Raw genomic sequence first — 12,500 nt, 5'->3', positions numbered from 1 at the left:
ACGCTGAGATGAAGCGCTGCCTTCTGGTTCTTCTGTTACATGAACGCGTCACGTGAAGTCATGTCTCTGAGCGGGAACTTTGCACTTTCTGTTCCACAGGAATGATGGAAATCCTGAGTCCTGAGTCCTGAGTCACAGACACGGAGTCTTCATGGCCTGGAGGTGGAGGGATCACAGCACTGGCACAGAATGGCACAGTATGGCACATAATGGCCCAGAATGGCTGCAATATGGTACAGTATGGCACAGTATGGCACAGAATGGCACAGTTTGGCACAGAATGGCACAGTATGGCACAGAATGACACAGTATGGCACAGAATGGCACAGTATGGCACAGAATGGCACAGAATGACACAGTATGGCACAGTATGGCACAAAATGGCACAGTATGGCACAGAATGGCACAGGACAGGCACAGAATGGCACAGACTGGCACAGAATGGCACAGTTTGGCACAGAATGGCACAGTTTGGCACAGAATGGCTGCAGTATGGCACAGAATGGCACAGAATGACACAGTATGGCACAGTATGGCACAGAATGGCACAGTATGGCACAGAATGGCACAGAATGACACAGTATGGCACAGTATGGCACAAAATGGCACAGTATGGCACAGAATGGCACAGCACAGGTACAGAATGGCACAGTATGGGACAGTATGGCACAGAATGGCACAGTATGGCACAGAATGGCACTGTATGGCACTGTATGGCAAATAATGGCACAGAATGGCACAGTCTGGCACAGAATGGCACAGAATGACACAGTATGGCACAGTATGGCACAAAATGGCACAGTATGGCACAGAATGGCACAGCACAGGTACAGAATGGCACAGTATGGGACAGAATGGCACAGAATGGCACAGAATGGCACAGTATGGCACAGAATGGCACTGTATGGCACTGTATGGCAAATAATGGCACAGAATGGCTGCAGTATGGTACAGTATGGCACAGAATGGCTGCAGTATGGCACAGAATGGCACAGTCTGGCACAGAATGGCACAGTATGGCACAGAATGGCACAGAATGGCACAGTATGGCACAGCATGGCACAGAATGGCACAGCACAGGTACAGAATGGCACAGTATGGCACAGAATGGCACAGAATGGCACAGTATGGCACAGAATGGCACAGCACAGGTACAGAATGGCACAGTATGGCACAGAATGGCACAGAATGGCACAGAATGGCACAGTATGGCACAGAATGGCACAGTATGGCACTGTATGGCAAATAATGGCACAGAATGGCACAGTCTGGCACAGAATGGCACAGTATGGCACAGAATGGCACAGAATGGCACAGAATGGCACAGTATGGCACAGTATGGCACAGCACAGGTACAGAATGGCACAGTATGGCACAGAATGGCACAGAATGGCACAGAATGGCACAGTATGGCACAGAATGGCACAGTATGGCACAGCGGAACTAGTTACACAAGATTCAAGTTTTGTAAAGTTTTTGTAAAGATTTTGCTGCATAACTATATTAAACACGTGTGAAATGATGTGGACATTGAACCCATCTGGATCTTTGGAAATAAACAGGTTTGCGCTGATTTTTAGTTTGAATTATCCAGTGGGGACAGAATAGTAAGTATTCAACACCAGGACCAACATAAAACATTCAAGAAAATCCTAAATTATATATAAACAAAATATATTCCAGAATACACTGCTCCATCCGTTAGGACAAACTTAAAGTTCCTTCACCTCCTCAGATTTATCAGCGTAATGTTTCTCAGTCCCTGTGATACTTTTTTAACCATATTGACTTCAGGAAGACCACGCTCGTCCTTGATTGGCTAATCCACCTGTCAATCATACTTCTGAACTCGCAGAGATGAACGCATAGACAAGACAAAAACTGATCTGCATGAAAAAACTGATTCTGAACAAATAAAGACATAATATTATAGAGACCTTATTGTTGCACATTATATATTTTTTTAGATTTGCTTTGATCATATTTCAATTGCAAACCCATGACTCTTACGTACATGTCGTTATGTTTAAATATTTAAAAGTAACAAAGTTGAGATTTCGTGCAAAAAGACTTGTACTGGTTTGTGCTGAAGTGTCTTTAGTCTGTGGTTCTGCCCAGGCCGAGTGTTTGACGTGAACTGTTACAGAAGTGTTCAATTATTCCTTCTGAAACTCAATCTATTCTCCATCGTCACAGGGTTCAGCCCCGTTTGATCCTGTCATCTTGGATTAGGGTCGTCCTTCTCTGAACCTCCAAAGCTCCTGCTCCTCTCACTCCCCTGAACATCATCTAAACTACTTCAGCCTTTTGACTAAGTCTTTAAAGACTGGAGCAGGAATATTCTCTTGGGAGGCTCAGGTTTGTCATGAAAGACCTCCTGCAGGACCAGGACCAGGACCAGAACCAGGACCAGGACCAGGACCAGGACCAGGACCAGAACCAGGACCAGGACCAGGACCAGAACCAGGACCAGGACCAGGACCAGGACCAGAACCAGGACCAGAACCAGGACCAGGACCAGGACCAGGACCAGAACCAGGACCAGGACCAGGACCAGGACCAGGACCAGAACCAGGACCAGAACCAGGACCAGGACCAGGACCAGGACCAGAACCAGGACCAGGACCAGGACCTCCTGCAGGACCAGGACCAGGACCAGGACCAGGACCAGAACCAGGACCAGGACCAGGACCAGGACCAGAACCAGAACCAGGACCAGGACAAGGACCAGGACCAGGACCAGAACCAGGACCAGAACCAGGACCAGGACCAGGACCAGAACCAGGACCAGGACCAGGACCTCCTGCAGGACCAGGACCAGGACCAGGACCAGAACCAGGACCAGGACCAGAACCAGAACCAGGACCAGGACCAGGACCTCCTGCAGGACCAGGACCAGGACCAGGACCAGAACCAGAACCAGGACCAGGACCAGGACCAGGACCAGAACCAGGACCAGGACCAGGACCAGGACCTCCTGCAGGACCAGGACCAGGACCAGGACCAGGACCAGGACCTCCTGCAGGACCAGAACCAGGACCAGGACCCCCTGCAGGACCAGGACCAGGACCAGGACCAGGACCAGGACCAGGACCTCCTGCAGGACCAGGACCCCCTGCAGGACCAGGACCAGGACCAGGACCCCCTGCAGGACCAGGACCAGGACCAGGACCAGGACCAGGACCAGGACCAGAACCAGAACCAGGACCAGGACCAGGACCAGGACCAGGACCAGAACCAGGACCAGGACCAGGACCTCCTGCAGGACCAGGACCAGGACCAGGACCAGAACCAGGACCAGGACCAGGACCAGGACCAGGACCAGAACCAGAACCAGGACCAGGACCAGGACAAGGACCAGGACCAGGACCAGGACCAGGACCAGGACCAGAACCAGGACCAGGACCTCCTGCAGGACCAGGACCAGGACCAGGACCAGGACCAGAACCAGGACCAGGACCAGGACCAGAACCAGAACCAGGACCAGGACCAGGACCTCCTGCAGGACCAGGACCAGGACCAGGACCAGAACCAGGACCAGGACCAGGACCAGGACCAGGACCTCCTGCAGGACCAGGACCAGGACCAGGACCAGGACCAGGACCTCCTGCAGGACCAGAACCAGGACCAGGACCCCCTGCAGGACCAGGACCAGGACCAGGACCAGGACCAGGACCTCCTGCAGGACCAGGACCCCCTGCAGGACCAGGACCAGGACCAGGACCCCCTGCAGGACCAGGACCAGGACCAGGACCAGGACCAGGACCAGGACCAGAACCAGAACCAGAACCAGAACCAGGACCAGGACCAGGACCAGGACCAGAACCAGGACCAGGACCAGGACCAGGACCAGAACCAGGACCAGAACCAGGACCAGGACCAGGACCAGGACCTCCTGCAGGACCAGGACCAGGACCAGAACCAGGACCAGGACCAGGACCAGGACCAGAACCAGAACCAGGACCAGGACCAGGACCTCCTGCAGGACCAGGACCAGGACCAGGACCAGAACCAGGACCAGGACCAGGACCAGGACCAGGACCTCCTGCAGGACTAGGACCAGGACCAGGACCAGGACCTCCTGCAGGACCAGAACCAGGACCAGGACCCCTGCAGGACCAGGACCAGGACCAGGACCAGGACCAGGACCAGAACCAGAACCAGGACCAGGACCAGGACCAGGACCAGGACCAGGACCAGGACCAGGACCTCCTGCAGGACCAGGACCCCCTGCAGGACCAGGACCAGGACCAGGACCCCCTGCAGGACCAGGACCAGGACCAGGACCAGAACCAGGACCAGGACCAGGACAAGGACCAGGACCAGGACCAGGACCTCCTGCAGGACCAGGACCAGGACCAGGACCAGGACCTCCTGCAGGACCAGGACCAGGACCAGGACAAGGACCAGGACCAGGACCAGGACCTCCTGCAGGACCAGGACCAGGACCAGGACCAGAACCAGAACCAGGACCAGAACCAGGACCAGGACCAGGACCAGGACCAGGACCTCCTGCAGGACCAGGACCAGGACCAGGACCAGGACCAGGACCAGATTTTTTAAATACATTTTCTCTATAGACCTCTGCAGATTCAAATGAAAGGGCTGTTTCTAGAGCAGTTGATACAGATTAAATTATGATGGATTTAGGAATCTACTTTTCAATGATATGTAGTATATTATTAGATTTTTCCAAAGGGATATATGAATATTTGTCCTTGTCATCATTAGTCATTTCAATCAATTAGCCTTGGTTTTGACACATTTTGACTAGATTTTGCATTACTGAGCTCACTGTGCCAAAAATATATTATATTATAATTATATTATTATATTATAGTTAGTCATCAAATATGGACTTTTTTCTCCTTGTTGATGTTAAATTCTAAATAACTGAGAGGTCCACTTGTGTCCACACCTGCTCTTCTACATAAAGAGACATGTAATGCCATTAAAGCAAAGACATCTCCATGGAGACAAGACCAGAAATGTTCCATAATGCCCCTTTAACACAGTCACAATACTCTCCTCGTCTCCTCAGGGCAGAACACCTGACGATGCAGCTCAGAAAACAGGGAAATTCCCATGCGGCGGCGCAGAATCCAGATCCTTACATGGAAAACATGGAGTGTGTAATTATTGTCCTGAAATACATGCTTCATTATAGACCCCACACAGAAGCAGTGTCACTGCACAACCAGAAAACTACAATTATCAATGACGTCCACGAGGGAAAGAGCTACTTCTATTGCAGTTTTGACTTTTATGGACACGTTCATATTGTTCCAAAGTGGCATTTGGAATTATGCTATGGCACGATTTAGTCCGACATGAAATTTGAACATAAACCACATGTGCGCTAATGACATTTTTTATGACTTTTGAACTTAAATGTAAGACAAACATGTGCTGATCCCTCCCTCAGTGACGTCATGAAGGTGACACTTTATCCCCAAGAGCAATTTCAACATGACAAATTACACCCACAATTATGATCATTATTATGTTGTCGACAGATGGGATTTATTTGGAAACGTGTCTGTTTGCTGTGTTTTTGCATTTAATATATTCAACAAGCTTTTCAAACACTAATACGTCAAACTTTCCGACACTTTTAAAACCAAAATAACCATTATAGCAACAAAAATGATGGATCAAACTTCTTTAACACGGCTGATGATACAAGACTCTCAGATCCCAGCAGCAAAAACACACAAAAATACACTGAACAAACTGTGAATCTTATGCATTAAACTTGACTTATGTCGTGTGTGTATTGTGTGTATTGTGTGTATTGTGTGTATTGTGTTGTGATGTATGATTGATGTGTGTTCACTCACTAACTAAACTTAAACTTTATTCACATGTCAAAAATAGGCTTTATAGATTAAAAGTGGTTGATAAATAAACGTATGGCACATATTTAGTTGAAACAGTTGTGGTCCAGGTCGTCGTGCCCATTCAGAACACTTAAGACTTGACATTCATTAGAGTGAGACCATCCGTCCTTCAGAGGTCACACGTTGAGCTGCTCGGGACCTAAATGATGAGCTGACAGAATTGTCAGCCGCACTGCAATAACTTGAGATAAGAGTTCAAAAGCAGCACAATGAGGCTGAACAGGACCGTTAATTGGGATTTCATTTAAATATGTCCTTCAGGTTAAAATGTTTGATAATGTTATTTTGTAAGTCCATTTTATTAAAGCGCCGAGGAGTTTAAGTGTTCTAACCCTGCTCCAAGCAATACTTTTGTTGTGTCCTAGGGCAAGACACTTTGCTCCCACTTCTGAACGTCCTCTTTGCAGTTCATAGTATTATAAATATATGTGTACTGTACATCTTCTTGCAATAATCATCAGTTTGGATGTAAACTTTCCCCAGGTAAGGTTTGGGTTGCTATGGTCACCACCTACAACACAAGGTAAGTCTTTGATTGGTCTGAACGTGACATTTTCTCTGTTTTATAACCAAATGAATGAAGTATTTAGCGTGTAAAACCCGGTGCAGTCACAGAGCCACATCTCAAGCACCAACTGTACAGTGGAAACCAAACGTTGTATTCACAGTCTGTAAAATGCATGTTTGGGTATTTCCAACTATCACAGATCCGCTACATTTCCTCCCTTATTTTGGTTTTTCGCTGTATTGGGTAATTTGAAGTTATGTCGAAGTTATGCTGGTGTTTGGGAACGGTTTATTGGTCAGCAATGCTCTCGCCACAAAGCCTAAGAATACAATGTTCATGTTCGTCTAATCAGGGATTACATCATTACAACTACGTCCACCACAACACACTCAACTGGAAGGAAGGCAGACAAAAATGACAAATGTATCCCAAAATATGAGGAGTAATTATGAACAAAAGGGCGAAAGATGAACACCAAAGTGAACAACAAAGTGAAGACCAAAGTCCCAGAGTTTGAGAGATTTTAGGGGAAATACAGAATTAAATGAAAACCTTTGATTCTTTGATTTGAGTTTGGCCTTTGCTCCTGTTTGAAACCAATTCTTTTATTTAATAAAAGTAATTCTATCTGCTTGAATTCAGGCTTTTAGCTCTCTTTAGTTTCAAACTGCCCCAAGCCTCTGGACAGGATGATGTTCTTGTTTATGTGACATGAAAGCGTCCTCCTCCTCCGGTGCTCACTTTGTCTCTGTTTCTCAAAATATACAAATTAAACTCCAAATTAAGTCAGGGCAATATAAATCAAAACAGAGTGCGATGACATTTGCCAACATTCCAGAGACTTTTAAACAGAGAGTCATGTTCGAGGCACATTTAGGTTTTCAATGGAAATAAGTTATTGGCTCTTATTAATTGCAGAGATTTCACAGCAAGGTCACAATAAGGCAAATGTCATTATTCTAGAGAGCGTTTCATATTATGTTATTGCAAATGTCATTATTCTAGAGAGCGTTTCATATTATGTTATTGCAAATGTCATTATTCTAGAGAGCGTTTCATATTATGTTATTGCAAATGTCATTATTCTAGAGAGCGTTTCATATTATGTTATTGCAAATGTCATTATTCTAGAGAGCGTTTCATATTATGTTATTGTAAATGTCATTATTCTAGAGAGCGTTTCATATTATGTTATTGTAAATGTCATTATTCTAGAGAGCGTTTCATATTATGTTATTGTAAATGTCACATTACAAAGTTTTAACTACAAAAAGAAATACACACATTGAAATGTCTTAAAGAAATACATGGTTTCTTATGCTCATGCTGTGAAATATTTAAGGCAAAGCAGTAACATCTCCATGGAGACGAGCTGGTGGCACACCCCCATAAGAAAAGTCATGTATTGCAGCTTTATAGCTCATGAAAATGGAACAGACTTGTCATTTCAGTGTAATATGATTAATCCTAAACCAGGGCAGAAAAATGCTATTTTATTTTTTGAACATTTTATATTTGTTTTACAGTTTGATTCATCCATGTTTTTGGCTTCAGCTCCAATTATATCCATTACTTGTTTCCATGGCAGGAGTTTTGAGGCCCAGAAACCAAATGGAATGGCCATGTCAAAAATAGTCTGTAGCTCTTTGTTGATTTGAGTCTAATGTCTCTGAGCAGCAGGACCGTCCCGGACACATGAAAACACTTTGCTGCTGCAGCAGTCGACGTTTCCTTGTGAATAATGGGCACTTTGACCTGGTGTTATGAAAAAACCTGCCACACTTTAATGGTCCTCTGCTGAGATGTACGTACAGTTTCCCATTCTTCAGAAATCCAAATAAAATGACGCTGTGTTTCCCATTTATTTCTCATGTAATCGGGAGAGTGGCCGCCCAAAGATTTCATACATTTATATCATTTGGATATTATTCCCCTCGAAACGTCATTATAATGGTCAATACTTTTATTTCTTGGTTATATTAACAAATTATTTCTAAATTCCTATAAAAGTCCATCCATTCCATCCATTTTCTACCGCTTGTTCCCTTTTGGGGTCGCGGGTGACTGGAGCCTATCCCAGTGACTTCGGGCCTTAGGCGGGGTACACCCTGGACAGTGGCCAACTTGTCGCAGGGCATCTATAAAAGTCCTCAAAGGATTATTACATCATATTAAAGCTTTTCATATAATTTTCTTTTTCTGGTGAAAAAACTTTAAACCTTTTGTAATCCAGACTTTAAATCTTGAACAAAAGTAAGTTTCTGTACATTGTGTTTCAGGAGCGTCCCACATCTGTCTTCCATCTGTTTGTGTGTCTTTGGTTTCCCGGTGACACCTGCTCAGCTGCTCAGCTGCATGTTTATTGTTGCTCTGGAGGATTTCCTCAGACTTTTCCGACCCAAGTTGCTGTAATTCGATCCACTCCGGTGCCGTACAAACCATTGGCTGTAAAAACGTGACTGCGGGGGACAATCCTGGTTTTGTTTCAACATGAAAACTGTGAGGAGGAAACAACAGCTCTGATGCCACTGTCTGCGGCTCCAGTCCTGTGGTTTTCAATTCATATAAAAGTCACATTAGAATTGTTCTGGAAAGACTAAAACTTAAATTTAGAAACATTGTTCCACTTCCACTTGTGTTTTCTTCCCTGACCACAGTGTTATTACAGAACAGCAGCAGTAAAACAACCTAAGAATTTTCATATTAATATTTTCATGCAGCACTATTAGAGAACATAAACATAAGCACGGAAGTTAAGGAAAGTCGTTTTAATAACAGAACATTCTGAATAAATGAACACGAGCATGAACATAAAACCCAGCTACAGTCGTCACGTTGACACGCCCGAAGGAAAACCAGATCTCTGGCGTAGTCTGATTGGGAAAGGATTTCTAAAACGCATCAACCTGGAACTTTAACTGTGATGTCGTGGTTAGAATCAGCCAAATCGCACATGCGGCGTAACCTTAAGCTAGGAAAGACCTTCAAATGTAATAAACAGACAGGTAATTACAGGTTAGGCGTCTTTATTCGTACCCTCGGGTGTTTAGAGGCATCAAACATTCATAAACATACACAATATAAAAAACAGACATGGATTAATCAATTAATTCATTATGCAGAGTGAGCTTGTCAAAGAGGACGACTGTCTCTGTCTTTGACATGTGACAAGATGGAATAAATGAAACAAATAAGACAATAAAACAAAGACGTTTCCTGAGGCGCTGCTCTTGCACAGTTAAAGTGTGTATGACAGGTTTTTATGATTTTCAAATTTTAACTTTATACCTGTTTATACTGTATTTATACCTCATGTGCAATACTGTCATAATCATGTGCAATACTGTCATAATCATGTGCAATACTGTCATAATCATGTGCAATACTGTCATACTGTCATAATCATGTGCAATACTGTCATAATCATGTGCAATACTGTCATAATCATGTGCAATACTGTGACATAAGGTCAATCAATCTGGTGCAATATTCTCTGTCCATAAAACAGCTGTAAATAAGAATATAAGAGGATCAAGAGCCACTATTTTCTTACAGACTTCTCTTCTTGTGTCATCTGTGAAAGTTTAGACTAATGATTTAAATAAGGCCGTGTTACAATCTCTTTAAAGCTGTAAAGTCCATGTCCTTTTATTCTCTTCCATTTGGAATGTGTTTAGTTGCACACGGCGCTGGGCTCAGGCACTTGGACAGTGGAAGTTTAATACCTCTAAGAGCAGCTCGTTAGCCTCAGCTCGTTAGAGGAGCCGGTCCGGGTGTTTCCTCTATTGTTCCCAGGCAGAGGTGCACGAGGGGTCAAAGTTCACCTTGCCAGGTTCAAACTGTCGTGGAGCTTCTATTGGCACATCTCTGTTCAAACACACAGGCCTGAAGCTTACGATGGATGCCAATGACTATTATAACTATTTTAAAGCTTCATCTGTATGTATCGATGTATGTATTTATGTCCCTTACCTTTAAATCTGTTTCTACATTCCAGCCACCTGACACCAGTGGAGCTGACTGTAGGAGCAGAGCAGAGCCACAGAAGCTAATGGTCCCGGTGACATGTTTTGGGCGGGTGCAGAGCTGTTCGGGACAGGAGTGCAGGTGTCCCGCTCCCGACACCTCATTGTGGACCCGACACCTTCAACACAAACATCTGGACTCTACAGCACATCTGGAAGGCGACAGGTCCGGCTTTCCCTGTTTCTGCCCAATTAGCGTCCCTGCCCGCTCCTCTGTATTCCCATGGAGCACTGGGTCGGACACAGAAAACATGAAAAGAACCCAATTTAAAAAGCTAATCTCCTCTTTTGAGTTTATTTTTACAGTCCCCAGCTGGATCTGTGGAAGACTGTGTGGAAGCAATCATGAAACGTGGAGAAATTATGTCCGAATGTCACAAAGTCTGGAGGACAGACGACCCCGTGTTCTAAAAGACCCGTTGAAAGAGCTGAACGTTTGGGGCAATTGGCTCCAAATGGCTGTTGCATTAGTTTTTATTTGTTAAAGACAAGGTCGCGCTGTAAAAATAGAACCACTGGTGCTTTTGAAAATGTGCTACACTGATCACTCGACCTCAAGAGCCACTTCAAAGTTGGCTGGGATTGAAAAAGCAAAAAAGAAAAGCCAAGTTGTTTTTTCAAAGTCTTTGTTTTGTTAGAGGATTGTCTTACCGCCATGTGCCAGGAATTATCCGCCGCAAATGCCTTTATACTTTTAATAGTGTTGTTGTTGGGGAAATAATGTTTTAACCGTGCGCTTGCTCTGGTCTGTCGTCTGTGGTCAGCTGTGAAGAGAGTTGGACCCTCGGACAGACTTCCACAAGGAAAGAGTGAGTGACACATTTGCTCTAACGTTAATGTTATTTATGATTATGATTCTTTGGCCCTCTAACATAAGGGCAGTATGATAATGGTGGTTTCCCTTCTCAGTCACATTGGCAGCATGAACTTGTGCTCTGTATTCAATTCAAGTATCAAGCACGTACAACATCTATTACTAACAGGGATTATGTTTTATCCCCCCCAAAAAATCTGATTAAATTCAAATCTTTGGGTGGTCAATGTGGCAAAGAGCAAACATCACAATTTTCAGGGAGCCCAAAACTGAATATTAACTTATACATACTTATACATAATGTTATACACTTATATACAAGAAAAAACTCGTCTTCTTGTTTGGAGCCATCACACGTCGCCTGGATTGGTTCTTTTCAATGTTTAGGAGTTTTGACTGGACCATCTTTGACCCCACTGACCCCCTCTTGCCCACTCCACACCCTGTCCCGCTGATGAATGTCCCCCGCTGGGACAAGGTGGTCCTGCTTTCATCAGAAAGACACAGAAACAGTTTGGAAACGGGACGTCCTGCACCTCCTCACCTGAAGATAAAAGACCAAAGAAACCAGCCTCTTCTTCACACTCTATACATCAACATCATACCACCTGACGCAAGGCATGCTGGGAGGAAGACAAGATGGATGTTTCTAATCTAAGCAGTAAACACATAAATTATCTGGATGTAGCTCGCCACGCGCATGAGAAGCTGAAATATCGGACGCTACAGCCGATAGTTTACAGCGTGTAGAGGGAATTTATCGCACCCGACGCGAGCCGGCGTCCACGAGATGAAGACAATATGAACAAAGAGTATTTCAGAAAGTCGTTCAGCGTCGGAAAAGATGAGACGTTACCATGGCGATATTCGTTTGGTTTTGTTTAATGCTCTGTGTGATAGTGTTTTTTAAAAGAATGATTAAATACTTCATCTTTTTCATTTACCTTGAGTATATACAGTCCCTTAAGACTCAAAGTCATGCTGCTGTTGTGTCCTTGAGCAGGACACTTCCCCCGCACTTTACTGTTACTGTAACATGTTTAATTTGGTTTATATTTAAAGGCACAGTATGTAACTTTCTGGAGGTGGAAAGTCACCTGCATAATCCCATGTAAATGAATAATTAAAACTAAACTTCGGAACATTCTCGATGCAGACAATGGTGCGTTCCATTTGTCCCCGGGGCCCTTATCTTCCGACTTGTGAGGTTTCTCTGGAACACCCTTCCCAATCGAAACACATAAACTCATTTC

The 12,500-nt window shown here is 44.8% G+C and overlaps 1 protein-coding gene across 1 annotated transcript in view; it reads right to left on the bottom strand.

Moving 5' to 3' along the window:
- Positions 1-9,970: 9,970 nt before the first annotated feature.
- palld (palladin, cytoskeletal associated protein) overlaps positions 9,971-12,500 on the bottom strand; it is a 457,154-nt gene continuing 454,624 nt past the window's right edge. The window contains exon 25 of the mRNA XM_072439450.1: positions 9,971-9,982. The gene's annotated coding sequence lies outside the window, so the exon portion shown is untranslated. The remainder of the gene's footprint in view (positions 9,983-12,500) is intronic.

The sequence above is a fragment of the Eucyclogobius newberryi genome, unplaced genomic scaffold, assembly GCF_026437365.1.
Source record: "Eucyclogobius newberryi isolate DKJ021-1_F unplaced genomic scaffold, fEucNew1.0.hap1 SCAF_9, whole genome shotgun sequence".
Taxonomy (NCBI): Eukaryota; Metazoa; Chordata; class Actinopteri; order Gobiiformes; family Gobiidae; genus Eucyclogobius; species Eucyclogobius newberryi.
This window is presented reverse-complemented; position numbering and strand designations above follow the sequence as displayed.